At 39.4% G+C, this 18,032-nt stretch overlaps 1 long non-coding RNA gene across 1 annotated transcript in view; it reads left to right on the top strand.

Moving 5' to 3' along the window:
- The window catches only part of LOC121926683, a 60,052-nt gene that overhangs the window by 12,801 nt on the left and 29,219 nt on the right, over window positions 1–18,032 (top strand). The window lies entirely within an intron of this gene.

Genomic DNA, 18,032 nt, shown 5'->3' with positions numbered 1-18,032 from the left:
ATAATAATAATAATAATAATAATAATAATAATAATAATAATAATAATAATAATAATAATAATAGGATTTATTTCTATGCCGGCCAATCACTGGGAATCTGGGCGGCTTACAACAGAGGGGATAATAGACGGATCCCTGCCCTCAGGCTTACAATCTAAAAAGACACAACACAAAAGGAGAAGGGAATGGGGGTGGGGGAGGGGAATCAGGTCCAGCATTCTTCTCTCCCTCTGAGGTCTGGACCAAGGCAGATGGACTGGAGGGAGGGCTCTTCTTCTTAATGGAGGCCAGGCCCGATGGTGTTGGGCCTGTCCTTTCGCTCCCTCTAAGGCCAGAAGATGACAATTGGAAGGAGGGAGGGGAGGGTTCTTCCTCTTCAGGCCCGATGGCATTGGGCCTGTCCTTTCACTCCCTCTCAGGCCAGAAGATGAGAGCTGGAAGGAGGGATATTCTAGTCAAAGTCCAGACCTACATGTGTAAAAGGCCACACTCATGATTTGTCATTGACAGATCACTGCTTAATCAGTTTTAGATTTACTAATACTTCCAACCTCTGCAGGCAGGAAAACTAACTAAAATGACTTGCCTTGGAGGGTTAATGGATCCAGAATCATTTCTGAATGCTTTGGCGAAATTTGCAGCTACTAGAGCTAGCAATTATGATGATGTCATGGTTGATCTCTAAAAGAGAGAGATTACTTGGGCCATTGACACTATTGTTCCTAAATGTCCTTTACTTTCTGCAGAGTGCTTGAAATTCTCAGGAGCTCAGAACATAAGGAACATTATTAAACAACTAGAGTGACAACAGAGAAAGACTTAGGGTGAATCTGATAGTATGGGGTATGATCCATTTTAGACACTACTCTGCAGCTGTGGGAGCAGTGAAGAAACAGTTCTTCATCTTTGCTGCCTCTGTTACATCAACACAATATCATCCAGCAAAGTTGTTTGAGGTATCTAGCCTATTACATTCAGACCTCAAAATGAGGACACCTCAGAAACATACTGTGGAAAATTTGCTAAATGTGCTGTAGAGAAAATTACTTTAATCTATTCTGACTTGGACTCCACATTGAAAGTAGATTATAGGGCAGTAATTGAGCCATGCATTTGTCCAATTTTGATGGATGAGTTTCAATTTGTTCAATACAATGACTGGACAAGTTGATTGGAGAAGTGAGGTCACTTGTTTGTTAGACCCATGTCCATCCTGGCCGATTAGAGCTGCCAGAAAAGGTCTGTCAGATTGGGTAGTGGTTATAAATGCTTTCATGAAAAGGGGGGAAAGAGCTATATTCCAGCCTATCTAGTAGAAGTACAGAAATTGTTGTAAGAACCTTCTTAAAGTCATCTTCATTGGTTTCCACCACCCTAAGTAATTACTAGCCAGTTTGTAACCTCCCACGAAGTAAGGTCCTAAGACACTTTGTTTGTATTGTTTTGATTAAATTGATTGTCTGTATCTATTACAATCTGGATTTAACTTGGTCATGGAACAGGCCGGAACTCGTGGACAAAGTTCTGCAGTGACTCTGGTCCTTTTGGGCTGAGTGTTCCTGGAAGATAGTACTGGGGGATTGTTGTTCAGCTTCTTAGCCATTAGTCTGTTGATCCCACTGGATTCATCACTGTCTCCATGATGGTGGAAAGTGAGAACTTCAGTCTACCCTACCCCTGAAATATGACATCTGAATTTCCAAGTTTTATGCAGCAGAGAGAACTCTGTGGACAGTTAAAGTTTGCTATTCATAAAAGGCGAGAAAAGACTGCCCATGTGCCCTAGTTTGTCCAACTATTAGAGGTAAAGAAAGCCTTCTCTACTTTCCATTCAACTTTGACATCATCACATTTCACTCTCCACATTGCACTTCCCATGAATGGCACACAGCGTCCGTGGCGGGGTTTGGGCTGTAACTTCTTTCAGTGAAACCCCTTAGCCAGCATGGATACTGGATACTTTCCAAAGAAAGCAGCTTACTGATAAGCTATTACCCTTTATTTTATTAAGTGACTATTTTCTTTAGATAAGAACTTTATGTTTGATGTAATTATGATGCAAAACATATCCAGACATCAGTAATTTGTAATGTGTATCATGTTTGTTAAACAAAACTGGTTGCTAGTTGACTGGGCTCTTCTGTGATGAGCAGAAATTCACTTCAACTCAACTATCCCTTCAACTTTCACTAATCCTTCATTCTGGGAAAAGTTTCAGCAGTTGAATATCTGCCTGCTAGGTGAATGAGACCACACAGCTGTAACAAAATGGAAGCATTATTATGATCATGCCTGACCTTTCAGTGCCAAACTCTGAAAACATGAAATTACAACAGATTATTTTTCTGACCAATGATTTTGCTTGCTTGATTCCCAATTAGTTTTGTGATGAAGATGATGAATTGACATTACAACTTTTACTTCGGAAATAGGACAAGTACACAGAATTCAAAATAAGGCACCCTCATTTTCACAGACTGTGTTTAAGATATAATCAAATGGCAAACACCAAAGGGACACCTGCTCCAAAATCTGGTCCATCACCTCCTCCTCCTCCTCCTATTCCTTTTTCTCCTTCTCATTCTTTGCTGGCAAGGAGCCGCCGTCTTGCTTGCCAGCTCTTTTCACAAGCGAGGACAGCTGTGAATGAGAAAGAAGCCTCATCTTCATCAAAACAGTCTTTGAAGCTCTGATGTGGAAGAGGGGTTTTCCTCTCCCTGCTTTTCTTCTTCCTAAATCCAGTTGTTTGTTGCTTTAATAGATCACTTTATTAAATTGCCTGGTTTTCAAAAACAGTCCACAAAGGCATTTACAGGAAGTTTCTAAAAGCCATTGGACAACATAGGATGGCGGTAAATACTGAGGCATTACCACCACTGGAGACAACATAGTCTGACAGTTCAATTATGTACTGCATATTTTAGAAATAAGTCCCACTGAAGTCATTGTTAAGATACATAGGATTACACTGTTTGTTTCCTACCTACTCTACCTATAGTAGAATCACAGCTATACACTATGTGCTCTTATTCTCAGTTTGGGGAGGGAGATATATATCAAAATGCCAGAATCCGGGTTCCTATGAACACACCATTACAGGCAGCTTATTGCACTTGATGAAATATTGATTAGATGTCATAGAACATGTAGAGCTGGTGGGAAAATAATTGTTTTTTCCAAGCTATAGTATTAGGGAGTCACAGAAATTCAAACAGTAGACACCAGACTAATGCTGTGACCCTGTGGTCCCAAACCAACAACCGTACCACAGTGCCTGAATAGCAAAGTGTACCCCCAGCTCTGGGACCAGAGCAGGAGATGTCCTTCACATTTAAAAAAAAATACACCCAAGTTCTTACTCCAGTAACATTCAAAATCCACCAAAACAGTGATACCTTTATGGGAGCAACCAAAATGCACAAAATATATGCTCAAAGCAAATGTATTATTTTTAACACCTGCATCAGATTAAGAAGCGTATAGAGCTTTCAAAGCTTGCATATACTTTGTGCATTTTTGTTGTCCGAAAAAAGGTATCACTGGTTTGTGGATTACCTTCTTTGAGACAACCTGGATCTCAAAGAAGGTATTGTTTTGTGTCGCTAATGGAATTTAAATTTTATTACCTGGACTTTAAGATTCTTTGTCTCTCAGTACCCATATGGCAAGAAGGAAGAGTGGCCTGCCTGGATGGATATCCCTCCATATCATTTTAACTGAAATCAACAACTACACCAGCAGCATCTTGATAAAATGCAGACCTGTTATTAACATTGATCTCCCCCCCCCCATGTATGATTTTTAACACTTGTGCACACTGAAGAAGCCTGTGGAACTTTGAAAGCTTACAATACATATTTTGTGCATTTTGACTGATCCAGTAAAGGTACCAATACATGTACCATGTTTTTGCACTTTGTCATATGGCCAATATATTTTACTTTGTTCCAATGAACATATAGAGCATGACCATTAAGCCAGAAACAGATTGAATTAACTTTAATTTAAATAAGAGACAAATACTAATTAAAGTATACTAACAAAACAGTTTTAATGAGACCAAGGCAATAAAATATTATAAAATTTGTTGATCTGTTTGACAAAGGGAAACATTATTAAATGAATACAAAATAGCTATCATTACTGGAACCATGCTGGTGCATGATGTCAGTGTAACTACAATGTTGTAAATGGTGGCAGCAGAGAGTAAAGCCTGTTAGCACTATAACCGTTAAGGTAGTAAACACCCGATAAATATGCCACACAGAGAAGCAGGTATTGCCTGCCTTTGCCCATCACCACTGTAGCATCCTTGGAAACGTACAACTGTTAGTATAGAATCATAGAATCATAGAGTTGGAAGAGACCACATGGGCCATCCAGTCCAACCCCCTGCCACGAAGAAACTCTCAGTCAAAGCATACCCAACATATGGCCATCCAGCCTCTGTTTAAAGACCTCCAAAGAAGGAAGCTCCACCTCTCTCTAAGGGAGTAGCTTGCATCCATTGTTCTGGGTCCTTTTCTCTGGAGCAGCAGAAAACAAGCTTGCTCCCTCCTCAATATGACATCCCTTCAAATATTTAAACTAGGCTATCATATCACCTCTTAACCTCTTCTCCAGGCTAAACATCCCTAGCTCCCTAAGGTTCTCCTCATAAAGCATGTTTTCCAGACCCTTCACCATTTTAGTCGCCCTCCTTTGGACACGCTCCCATTTCTAAACATCCTTTTTAAATTGTGGTGCCCAGAACTGAACACAGTATTCCAGGTGCGGCCTGACTAAAACAGAATACAGTGGCACTATTACTTCCCTTGTTCTAGACACTATACTTCTATTGATGCAGCCAAAAATTGCATTGGCTTTTTTAGCTGCCGCATCAGACTGTTGACTAATGTTCAACTTGTGGTCTACTTGGACTACTTGTAGTATGCCCACAGTGTAGTCTCCTAACATAACCTCCTCTCCCACTACCTTGAAAATCCATGATGTGGATGCATGATCCTAGAAAGCCAAAAGATAGAAAAAGTATACTAAAACAATATATGAAATAGCTAATACGTATATTTATAAATTGGAAAGCACAGGAATAGGCCAATTTCTAAAGAAAGCAAGAACCACTGCTGAAGCAAGCCCTCTAGAAATTATTTAGTCCAAACTAATTCTAATATCTCATTTACCTTTCAGTCAATTCAGTATTGATTTACCTAGAAGCATGCATGTGTACGATTACAACTAAAGATTTCGAAAGGAAAAATCAAAAGAAAATGCAAAATGCATGTCTACCAAGCTTGAGGTGTAACACAGTGCTTCTTAGGCTGTCTGATGTGGGGGACAGGCAATTTTGTTTTTCTAAGAGACCAGGATAATATTTGCAACTGTGGCTACAACACTTTCCTTATTTCCTGGAAATTTGCTGCAGACCAGTAAATGATGGATTGTGCACTGGATTGATTCTTGGACAGCCAATTTGTATAGCCTAGGTGTAATGGCTCTCCTACTACTTATCAGCCACAATGGCTGAAGAATCAATGAAGTTTTAATGTGTTTTAAAAAACGTTTTAAGGCTGTGGAAATAGTGAATTATTATCAGTGTGCAGTTAAAGCTGGTATATGGATTAATAAACTGAAGTTCAGTCCAGATAAGATAGAAGTGATTTTAAAAAAAATAGTATTAAAATGAAAATGTAGCCTGGATTGTGAGCTGTTCTGGTCAAGGTTGAACTCTGCTGAAAAATCAAGATTTGCATAGAAATACTCCTGGACTCAGCATTGCCCTGTGTTGATGCCGTGGCAAGGGATACCTTTGCCAAGGTTTGATGAAAGCTGCTACCAAACCTAGGACTTTAGCGCACTGGAGAAAAACCTGACTGCTTCCCAGTTATGTTGCAGGATGCTACCAGTAATTACCACACATAATTCGCTGCCGATTCCACTGGGCACTTGTAGCCCAGCTACAGCTCAGATCCCAAGGGCACTTTGGAGGATATATTTCAAAGTCAGAAAACTCCCATTGGGGAGCACTTAGATTTTTTGTCGGTGCAATAAGATGCTTAATATACTATATTAAGGTGCTTAATATAGTTTGACACCACTTTAACTGTCATGGCTCTATCCTATGGAATCCTGGGATGTATGGTTTGCTGTGGCCCCAGATCTCTCTAACCGAGAAGGCTAAATCTCTATCAAAAATACAGATACAGAATTTTATAGCACTGAACCATGGCAGTTAAAGCATGTCAAACTGAATTAATTCTACAGTGTAGATGCAGCTAAAGTCTGCCAGTTGTGATCCTTCCTAAGGAAAACAGATTTAATTGCAGTGGTTCATGCCTCAGTTACCTCCCAATTATACTACTGTTGCATACTACATGAGGCTCCTTTGAAAACTGAGATACTTAGCAGAGATCCCATTTCATCTACCATCACCATGTAATGTGACCACGTGTGACAGGGCTTTATCTGCAGTGGTGTTTCAGTTGTAGAAAACCCTCTCAAGGAAAGTCAGACTAGTTCCATCTGTACTGAGCTCCTTGCCAATGTCCAAGACTGCACTGTTTCTGATGGCTTTTGATACTTAAAACCAAGGTTGATGGCTAATAAGATTTGTAATGAGTGGAGTGTCTAAAACTTAAAAACAACAACAACATTGTTTTAACCTTATGCAAAAGGGATCTTGTAGCACCTTTCAGATTAATTGAAAGAAAGAAGCTGGCAGCATAAAGTTTCATAGGCCCGATACAAACAGGCAAAAAGTGCTGTCGTGGGGCCGAAATTCGGGCTCAGGAGAGCGGAGCAACCACATGCTCCTGAGCCCTACCATGCCACAATGGCGCCCCCCATCTACATGGGGGCTGCCATGATGACGTATGCACGCTGCAGCATCCAAATGGTACCACGCCATGCAGACATCATCAGCGTGTGTGAGGGTGCCAATGGCACCACACACACATACCATTTCATTTCTTTTTAGGGCTCCCGGATGCTGCAACATTTGGTTGCTGCGGCCTCTGTGTGGGACAGAAAGGGGTGGCATCTCAGCTCTCCTTTCAGCCCATCTGTATTGAACCATAGGCTTTTTGTAGTTACCAGCTTTTTTATTTCGTTTGGTCTCAAAGATACTAGAAGATCCCTTTGCTTACATATTTTCCAGACTAGCATGGTTATGCCTTTGATTTGTCTTATCATGTTTTGAAATAGCTTTTGTCATCTGTTTTGGTCTGTTATCACCTTAGAACCTTCTTGGGCTGAGAAGAAATAAACAAATAAATGATTGTAAATAATTTAGATTTATGTTAATTAAATATTTGTAAAAATAAACAACACAACATAAACAGAGGTGTGTTTGTATATGGGTCTCCCTTGATGAATTTCCAGAGTTGTTCAACTGTGAGTCATCATGTTTTCAATGCTTAGGTATCAGGAAATGAAATGATGAACATGTTTCTGTGTAAACTCTCCACAAGCTGCTTATGGGCAAAGGGTCAATCAACTGTGTGAAACTAAGAGCTTATTAATTATTCTTGTGAATATGCATGTGTGTTTGACACAAGTAGCAATATACAAATCAGGGAAGTTGTAACCCTGTAAAGCACTACCTCTTGGAGAATCCCTGGAACAATAAACTATTAGGATTTATAAAGCCTCCACTATTGCTCAGGGACCACTTCTCAGGCTGGCCATCATAGGTTTAAAAATGTTTCTTCATTTCAATCCATGGTTGCTCATATCCACAGATATCAAATACCAAGGGCCCAATGAAAACTCATTTGAAATGTGTTGGAAGAGAGATCTACAGATACCATGGACTACTAAAAATATAAGCAAATGGTTTCTGGAGACCTTAACTATCCCTAGAATTCCACATGACTACATTCAGACTGTCGTATTTTGGCCATATCACAAGAAGACATGACTCACTAGAAAACACAATAATGCTTGCAAATGTGGAGAGCAACAGGAAAAGAGGAAGACTCCATTCCATATTGAAGAGAGCCCAGTCTAGGAAACCACATCCCTGATTCTACAAGACTTGAGCAGGACTGTTGATGATAGGATGACTTGAAGGTCTCTCATTCATAGGGTCACCATGTGTCAAAGATGACTTGATCGTGGTTAATTACAAGATCAGTTTGTTGTGTAGTAAATGCTTAGGGTTCTGTTGTGAGTGTGATTGGTACCCACATCTCCTTTGCAGCCAAGTTAGGCAGTGTGTTCCCTGAGTAAACTGGATCAAGAAGTATTTCTCCTTAGATATCCCCTCTGGAACACTTTGGAACTTTCAAATAGAGAGAGAATTCTGTGGAGAAATATTTGTGTTTTTCCCCCACAGCTGGGAGAAAAGTACATTACTTATTTACTCTTGCTTGTGACAGCAAAACAGTTAAGGATTTATGTTCCTACTCCCTTCCACAACCAAGTCATCCTTCTCATTCATCTCCCCTTTAGCACAGTCATTAATGGGAAGAATAAAAGTAAGTGGGCCAGCAACCAGGATGTATGGCTTGATGAAGTGCATCTTAAGGCCACATGGCTTATTCACACTTGACTTTGTTTACTTGTGCTTTCCCTGTTTTGGGAGAACACATAGTGAGTAAAATCAATGAGCCACAAATTTTCAAGGTGTGATCCTTAAGACTGTTCACTCAGGAATCTGGTTTGATTTCCTCATTTCTTTCTCCAGTAAGGAAGACTGAGGGAAAAACTGAAGTGGAAACAGAAGAAATAAAAAGTGACTAATTCAAATCAACTAAATTAGTAACTGAGTTTGCAATTTTCTAATGAAAAAAAAACAATTAAATTTATTTTTAATGCAAATTATTTATATCGGAATTTCAGCATTAATTCTGGCCCCTGCTTGTTAAGTAATAATGGATTATTTCAATATATACAGCCCAATATTATTGATAGAATCCTTGGAGAAGTGAAAGCCATAATAAGTCCTAGATATTTGCCTTTCTTGGCTAATCAAAAGAATCAGAGGCAACTAGTTAACTGAGTGAAGGGAATGATCAGTGCCCTTCAACCATGGTATCCAGTGACCACCTCACTGGGCTGAGAGCAGCCCCTTTCTTCCTTGAAGGGTGAAGCCAGAAAGTGATACTGAGAAATTCACTGGTTTATGGAACCATCGGCCTGTTGAGTCCCTTAGTTCCCCATGTTATTCAACATCTACACGAAACTTCTGTTTCCAGAGAAACTTTCAGGTAGTCCAGAGTTTTCTGTTCACACATCAGTACACTGATGACGCCAAATTCAATTTTTCCTTTCCACTGAACTCCCAGGAAGCTGTTTCTATTCTAAATCAGTATCTCTCATCAGATGTGGGTGCCATCACCAAGATATCTCATTATGTAAATGCAAATATTCCAGAATTCAATTTCTCCCCCAAATCCAAAACACTTAGGGAGACTCAATCTGTATCCTGTTTGGATTGCTATTGTTGCTGCTGCTGCTGCTGTTGTCAACTGTCCTTGGGAAGACTTTGACTCACGGTGGCCCTGTGGATGAGATATCTCCAAGACCCCTTGTCTTCAACTGTTCTGCTCAGTTCCTGCAGGCTCAGTCCTGTAATCTCCATCAAGTTTAACCATTTGGCATTTAGTTTTCATCTCTTTTCTACTGTCATTCATCATTGTCTTTTCCAGTGATTCATTTCTTCTCATAATATGGCCAAAATATGATAGCCTCAAGTTAGTCATCTTGATTTCCAGAGCAAGTTCAGCCTTCATCTGTTCCAGAACCCATTTATCTGTCTTCTTGGCCAAGCATGGTATTCTCAGTACTCCTCTCCAGCACCACATTTCAAATAAGTTGATTTTCTCTCTATCAGCTTTTTTCACTGTCCAGATCTCACATCTGTACATTGTGATGGGGAATACAATGGCTTGGACTATCCTAACTTTAGTGTTCAGAGTTATGTTTTTACACTTTATGGTGTTGTCCAGTTCTTTCAAAGCTGCTCTTCCCAATCCTAGTCTTCTGATTTCTTGACTACACTCTCTGTTCTGATCAATACATAATACATGGTATGAGAACTCTTTGACTGTTTCAAATTTCCCATTACCTAGGATGGATTCTTATAGATTACTGTAACACACTGTATATGAGGCTGCCTTTGAACAGTGTTTAGAGATTTCAGTTAGCAGAAAGAACTATGTCCAGATTGTTACCTGATTGTTACCAGTGGCTACTGGCCCATCTCCAGGCATTTCTCAAAGTGCTGATTATGAGCTATGCAGCAGTACCTGAAGGACTACAACTTTTTGGGCTTCCTGGGCTTCAAGATCTTCATGGGATACCCTTTTTTCTATTCCATCAACTTCAAGGGAAAAGAGGAGGTGGCCTTCTCAGTGACTGCTCCCAGGCTTTGAAATTCACTCCCTAGGGAATCTAAAGTAGCTTCATCCTTGTTTTCCTTAAACTGTCAAATTGATTTTGTATTATTATTATTATACTGACAGGCTTTTAGGAACTGACTGCAAGGATTTTGAGCAGCATCCTACTTGAATATATTTCTTTCTTTCTTTTTAACTCTCTGGATAGTTTAATTGCATGTTAACAATAACTTTTTGCATAATTTATGTAAGGTGTTTGTACATGTGTTTTTATTTGCATTTATTTCAGTTTTTGTAAGATGTCTTGAGTCCTAGTTTTGTAGGGAAAGTGATAATAGAACAACAACAATAGTCAAAAGCCCATCTAAAAATGTATTGGTGTGCTGGTGGAAGAACTGATAGAAACCTAGCCTCCCTTGGGAGGGAGCTCCACAGTCTTGGAATAGTCACTGAGAAGGGACTTGCATGAATTCTCACAAATTACACCTATGACAGTGTTGGAACCCAATGAAAGATTTCTCCTGAGTATCCCCCCTCATCCCCTCTTATATTGCAGCAACCACTGTGATCAATAGGGGTCTGTTCTCTTGTTAACCAGGAAGTTACTAGCTAATATTCCTATCTCCTATTCTGTGTGTGAACTCTGGTGCAAGGGGAAATTGTGACAGAAACGGTGCTTCTGACTGTAACACTGGAGATTGCTCAAGATAGGGAAGGCAATGTCTTCCCATTCAGCAGGGAGCTGGCCCCCATTAATCACAGTGACTGTTGTATGATAAGTGAGGATTATCCATAATTAACACATTATGAATTCCAGCCAACAATAACAGCCATTTTAGTCTATTGCTAGCCCTTCCATTGGATAATGGCCCATTTAATTCTGAAGGTCTCTAGAGCAAACCACTTTGACATTTTCTGGGTCAACATCAATGCAACTGGTATTTTACAGAATAAAATGCATGCAGTAATAATAAATAAAACTATTACCCTGCTTGAAAACTGTATAATCTAGATCTCCAAACTGGCATTTTTTGTAAGAAAATGTCCCAAAGGATTTTGCTACTAAATATGTTGGCCAATTAATTCAAACATCTGAAATATGACTGTAAAATATATGTTAGGTTTACATAGGAGATTTTAAGATAAGACCATCATTCCACAAAACCTGTCATTGGTGAACATGATAATGCTTCCACATCACTGCAACAAACATTAACTTCAGCTATAAGCATTTCAGAGACAGAAAGCAAAGTTCTGTGTCACAGAGAGAAATGCCAAAGCCCACACAACCCTAAATAAAATGCAAAGTGTCAAGAATGACTTGTTTTATTTATTGCTGCAGCCCACCTCTGACAAAATAGCACAGAATAATTCCTGATGCTCATAGAAATAACTCAACTACTTAGTGCTTAGGGCTGGTAAAATGTATTTCTGAGTTAGAAGTACATTAGATTCCAGTTTATTTTTATTTTGTTGCTGTGTGAGCCATAACCCCATAAAGTTGTATTTTATTTCCACATTTACATTTGCTTACATATTGATTAGGTTGTGTGAAGAAGGAAAGTGTGTTTGCAATCAATGAGGCATTTCCTACTAGTTAATGGCATTGTGAAATATTTACATTTAGTTTGCCTTACAACTGGGTGCAAAAATTATTTTCAGGAAGACCATACTAAGCCTGGTGTACAGATTGTTCAAATGAACCAACATTCACATAATACAGAAGTAATGAGGAAACAGTTTGATGATCCGCAGATGTTCTGTTGGAGAACCAGGCATGATTTATTCAACACCTGTTTCTTGAGCTTAAATGGAAGGTGCTGAACAATTAGTCACTTGGTATGCCAAGTTCAAATGGCTATAGGTCTTGCAGGGTCTAGAGGGCATTGTTGTTTCAAGGAACCATTCAATAAGCTGCTGTATATTGTTGTGCACAGTTGGATGACTTGTACCCCTGATCCCTAGACTGGCTGTTAATTGTGTGACTTGTTGTCACCTCCCTTTATGTTTGCTTCACATGGTTTACTTTGGAAGAGTTCAGACCTTGCTACTATCCCTTCCCTCCTGTTGGGACAACAAGAAAATTATATGTGTATGACCTGGTCTGGCCACGTGCACCAGCTTATTCTGCTAGAAAATTTGCCAGCATTTGCTACTTTTAGAAAAAAGACAGTTGATACTTTAATATATAGTGAAGCTAAGATGTAGATAGCCTAACAAGCACACATATATTTCTTCATTTAATCAGAGACAGGAATACTTCCTTCAATATGAGGTTCCACCCTTACGAGGCACCTCATATCCCACTCTCAACTTCAGATTTCTGTGGGATAACTTGAAATTTTTTATTCTTGTCCTTAAACTGGCTATGTGAAAAATGAGCTTTCATCTGCTCTATGTTATGGCATAAGCTGGCTTGAGTTGGATTGATTTGGCCTGACATGTTTCCCATATAAATAGATCACTACTGGTAGGTTCAATTCAGGTTTGATAGTTGGAGAGACATTCTGGTGTGCACCATGAGATACTGGAACAGTAAAAAAAGAATTACCCTAAGCAACCTTTTTCAATTTACCAGTCTGATGCAAGTGGGAATATAAACTCCACCCCATTTCCTTGATTCTTGTCAGCTTTGCTGACCTTAGATGACTTTAGGAGACTAACAAAACTGGTGATAGTGACAGAGATTCTTCTTGCACACCTTTCAGGCATGTTGGCAATAGAAAATATTCATATCTCCAGTCTGATGCTTGGAGCCATCATATTACTGTATATACTCATGTATAAGTCTAGAGATTTTAGTCAGAAAATTGACACAAAAACACTGAGTCAACTTATTCATGGATCAATATACTGTAAGTACTAAACTTTAACTCTTATCCAAAAAGGAACCACCCCCTAGTGAAAGACAAGTGTGTAATCTGTCCTGGAAGCACTGACCCCACTTCTACTCTCTCATCCATCCATTTTTTAGGGTGAACAGAAACAGTTATGCCTGGTGGAATTTGTAAGTTCTCTGGCATTTGCTTCATCCTTTAGATCCTTTGTTAAAGTTCCCTAAGTTTTACCCTCAACTTATCCAAAACCTGCTCTTGCTTATACATGACGTTGACTTATAGCCAAGTATATATGGTAATTCAACTCATATATTCCTACTGAGGGATTTTTGAGAGGGGGGGAGAGAGAGATTGGATTTGACAAGATTAAAAAGAAATACTTTACTCAGCAAACAAACTTAAAGCATAGATTTCACTAGTGTTGACAGATCAGCAACATTCCACTCCCTGAGATTCCAGGACCAAAACCTGACACCAGGAGGTGGTCCTTGTAGTGTCCAGTTGTGGGCCTTTGTGACATCACAGAGACAGGGCAGGAAAGGGTTGGCAGGCAGGCCAGGATGGTTTCTGATTCATTTGGCTAAGGAAACAAGTATGAGAAAATCTAAGGAAATGGGTTTCTAATTTGGAGGAAAGAGAGCTAACTAGGTAATATGGACACTAAAAATGTTGGCGGAGAGGATTGTTCATGGCCAGGCAGGCAGTAGCACTCACCCAATAGCCATAATGGTTGCTGCATTCTTGCTAGACCTTGGAATGTCTCTGGCATTACCTACAACTCACATGGAAAATGTTTTGTTGTTACTGGCCTGGTACAGATGGGCCTATGGGGCGCCCTCGTCACGTGCTAGGGGTTGGCCGAGGATGCTCCGCCCACACGTGCCTCAACCCTAGCATGTGATGAGGGCGTCAAAATGCCGGTGCCCTGTACAGATGGGCGCTGCCATCATTATGTAAGTGCCGTGCAGCGTCCGCATGGCACCATGCGGCACTCATGTAACGAGTCCACCACTGGCACACTCATTACACCACTACTGCAGCAGAAAAGGACCTGCTTTTTGCAGGTTCTTTTTCCGCTGGTGGGAAACTGCGTAGTTTGTGCGCATTTTCCCCTGGCAGAAAACTAGGCATTGGCAGACTGCCCTTTTGTGGTGGTCTATACTGGGCCATTGTTTCCCCAGGCCCTATACTGCTATTTCAGATTATCAAATTCCAACTTTTGGGAAGCCCCTCCTCCACAAATTAAGGTCCATTGCCTATAATTTGTAATGTTGTAATGTTGGTGTTCAGTTCCCAGTTTTGCTCAAAAAAATGCCATGGACTCAAACATGAATTGACTCAATCATGTCATGTCAAACACAGCAATCAATTGTCTCTTCTTTCAGTCCCCTTTCCTCCTATTATTTGTGTCTGCTGTACCAACATTGTACAGGTATAGCACACATGAATCGGAGTACAAAATCCAGGGAAGGATCTTAAGGGTAAAAGGCAAGGTGAGATAGGAGCTCAAAGTTTGGAACTGAGAAGCCAGCCTGGAAAGGGGCTCTGTCACAGCCACCAACATAGATGGCTTTAAAGGGAGTTTGGGAAAATTCCCAGATATAAGGTTGTAGATTGCTTCCAGTCATGATGATTACATGTTAAGCTAAAGTACATTTCCCCATTCATTGGTTTTAAAAAAACAACAACACCAAAAATAAGATACCTGGGGGGAAAGAAAAGGCAGAAAACTGCTTTTCAAGCAGAATTGTGGAAACAGTGAGCCACTCAGCATTTAACATCACCTCACCACCACTTTGGATTACTCTGTTAGGTAGTAAACTTGATTCAAAGAAACTGATCTGGGAGTTCTTCATGCACACCTCATTAGAAGGAATATAAGAAGACAAACGAATAGGGATGAGTAGTCATATTATCAAAACTGCTTTCCTTTAGAAATATGCTTTATAGAAGCACAATAAATTCCTGCAGAGTCTTATGTAATGATCTTTTATTACATTTGAAGATTTAAATAGGCATTGAAATCATTTTTTCCTGCAGAGTCCTGACAAATAATGAATTTAAAAATAATAAAATATGCAATGTGATAATGTCACTACATTTGACTTATCTTGCATGAAAAGGTCAGAGCTGGAGCATTTTAGAAGATTCAAATGAGGTCCCTCACTTGGTCCTAATAAAAGGTTACTGGTTCACAGACAGAGGGGGATAGGGAATGACTGCCTTTTGCCTCTTGGGGAGTAGACCACATTTTGTTATAAACAGTATTCTTTTGGATGCAATATTTATATTTTCCATATTATAAAGTATATGAATAAAGAACATTTTCACAGACATGACCAGGTCCAGTAAAATCTCAGCATGACTATGCCAAGATGTGTTGAGTCCAAGTTCTATATATAAAATAACTGTCTGAAACTTTTAAGGGTCAGCTAAGTGGCAAATTTATGATGATGTGGATATGATCTCTCTCCCTCTCTCTCTTTTGAAGAAATGGGTAATAGCTAAAATGTACAAAACATCTATAGACAAACAACTTACTTGATTACACCCTGTTAGACAATGAACTACTTGATCGATTTCAGTTTTGCCAATTATCTTGTATTCTGTCCTAATTCAGTAGAAACATGTCAAAGTGTACATCAAGAGCATAACACATTCCATCTTCTATTCTGAAGTTGCAATGTTTCTCCCTTTCCAAAAATATAAAAGATTCATTTGTTGTAACTGTCAAATTATTGCTAGGTATTCCAAGTAATACTCAAACGAATGTCTTAAAGCTTTGTGAAAGAAGCAATGAAATGTTTGAATCCTTTCTTTTTATGAAACACATAGAAAATAAAATTTAAAAAGCTGTTGGTGGAAAGTTAAAATTTGCTGACTGGTATTGATACTCTCTGGCAACTAATATATGTCACAGAGAGAGAGAGAGAGAGAGTCCGTCAATAAAATCCAGCATGTCAAATTAGGATGACAAAATACACAATCACATTAATGAGCATCAGCCTGTCTGCATGGTTTGAGATTTGTGAGAACAGCTTTTTAAAATACTTTATGGTAGCAGTAACCCATGACTGCCATTAAACATAGCAAGTGCAGGGAAAGAATTTATGAATACCAGAGTGTAATACAGCCTCATACCACCAGTAATGATGCAAAGGTTAATGTGGTTTAAAAGGTTAAACTAGACATTAAAAACAGGAATCTAAAGGTATTTTACAACATTCAAATCCTTGCGGGTATAACTGGAAAGATTGTGTCAAAGGGTTAGAGCCAACATTTCTTCATTAAATCAAGATGAAGTTTGAAACACAGGAGGACTATTATCCCTACAAAGGAGAAACAGGCATTGGTAATTTTTTTTTACTATACTTGCTATCTATATTTAAAGAAAACAATATTCCAGAGTCATGCAGATTAGTGTTACAAGGGTAGGCAAATACTTGAATTCTGGGTTGCACATTTTCCTTATTGGACCTTAGAAAGCTGAATTTATGTGACTGCAGAAAGCTTATTTAAAGAAAACGTAAACACCAGTTTTGGGGAAAAGTTCTCCATGTCTAAAATAGCCAAATATGATGAAATCCCCCCCCCCCCCCATGATCACTAGAGGCTGTGCAGGACATTTTAAGTTTTTTTTTAAAGGTTCAGCCCTCTCAGATCTGGGTTGGGGATTGGGGTAGAAATGTCCAAAAATCCTTACAAACGTTCTTGTCTTGGATTAGAATAAGTATCTCAAAATGATATGATGTCTAGTCAATGTATTAAGAAGGTGTCCTACATACGCTCAGTATTATCTGCATGATGTGGCTGCTGCTTTTTTTGTTTGTTATGTTTTTTGGTTAAAAATATAGTTTCTTTCCCAAATGAATTCTGAACTTTGTTCATAGAAAGCATGCAATTTGCCATGCTAAATAAGCCTTTAGAAGTTATCACTACCACTACCATTTAAAAAGTCATTATCTGCATTTCCATGTCAAATGTGAACAAGGGCAAGTCACCCTCTTGACAACTACAAGGGAAGCATGAGTTTCTGTCCTCTTCACAGGACAGAACAAAAGTTGCTGCCTAAGCAGAGTAGTACAGAAGGGGTGGTTAACCCATTTCTCATCCAATCAACTAACCTACCATTTTTTGTGTGAGTGTTGGCTGTGGAAGAAAAGGATTTCCATCCTACACAAGTATAAGTGGCTTGTGCACCAAATTTTTGGAAGGGGCAGACTGCCCTTTGCCATTTCTACAACTTGGATATACCTTGCACTGTCCTTGCTCTGTGACAAGTATGGAGACCCAGTGCCTTTGACTTCACAATGGAGACCAAGTGTTGATGGAAAAGGAGGACTGGAGTAATGAAGCAGATTTCCTCTTCCATACACTATCTGTGTGGAATTCCTTTCTTTTATAACTACCAAGTGAATTATTTTATGTAAAACCATGATCTTTCCCAGAACTATGGCCTTTCTTTGTTGTTTAGACTTTCCCCTTCTGTGCCTAAGTCTTTGGGAGGTTAAGCAGGCCAGTTTGAGAGAGGACATTTTCAGCATTGCTGCCAGCATTCTGGAATTTTATGCCAACTGAGATCTGCAGTCTTCAAATTCAATCTGCTTTATATTAGGGCTCTGCCAAATATTCCTTAGATGAATAATTTCAGCACATTAGTAATGGTTGGAGGCAGGGATCCTTTGGATCTCAAGAAATTCTTATGGCTTTCTAGAGCTCATTCACAGATGAGAGAGCCAGCATGTGCATCAGTTTATCTTTTATTTAATGCCTCCCCCCCCCACAAAAAACAAAAATAGGCTAACTGTTACAGAAAAAGGCAGCAGCAATTTTTTGCCAAGCTGGGGCAGCAATGGCT

Source organism: Sceloporus undulatus, chromosome 3 (assembly GCF_019175285.1).
Source record: "Sceloporus undulatus isolate JIND9_A2432 ecotype Alabama chromosome 3, SceUnd_v1.1, whole genome shotgun sequence".
Taxonomy (NCBI): Eukaryota; Metazoa; Chordata; class Lepidosauria; order Squamata; family Phrynosomatidae; genus Sceloporus; species Sceloporus undulatus.
This window is presented reverse-complemented; position numbering and strand designations above follow the sequence as displayed.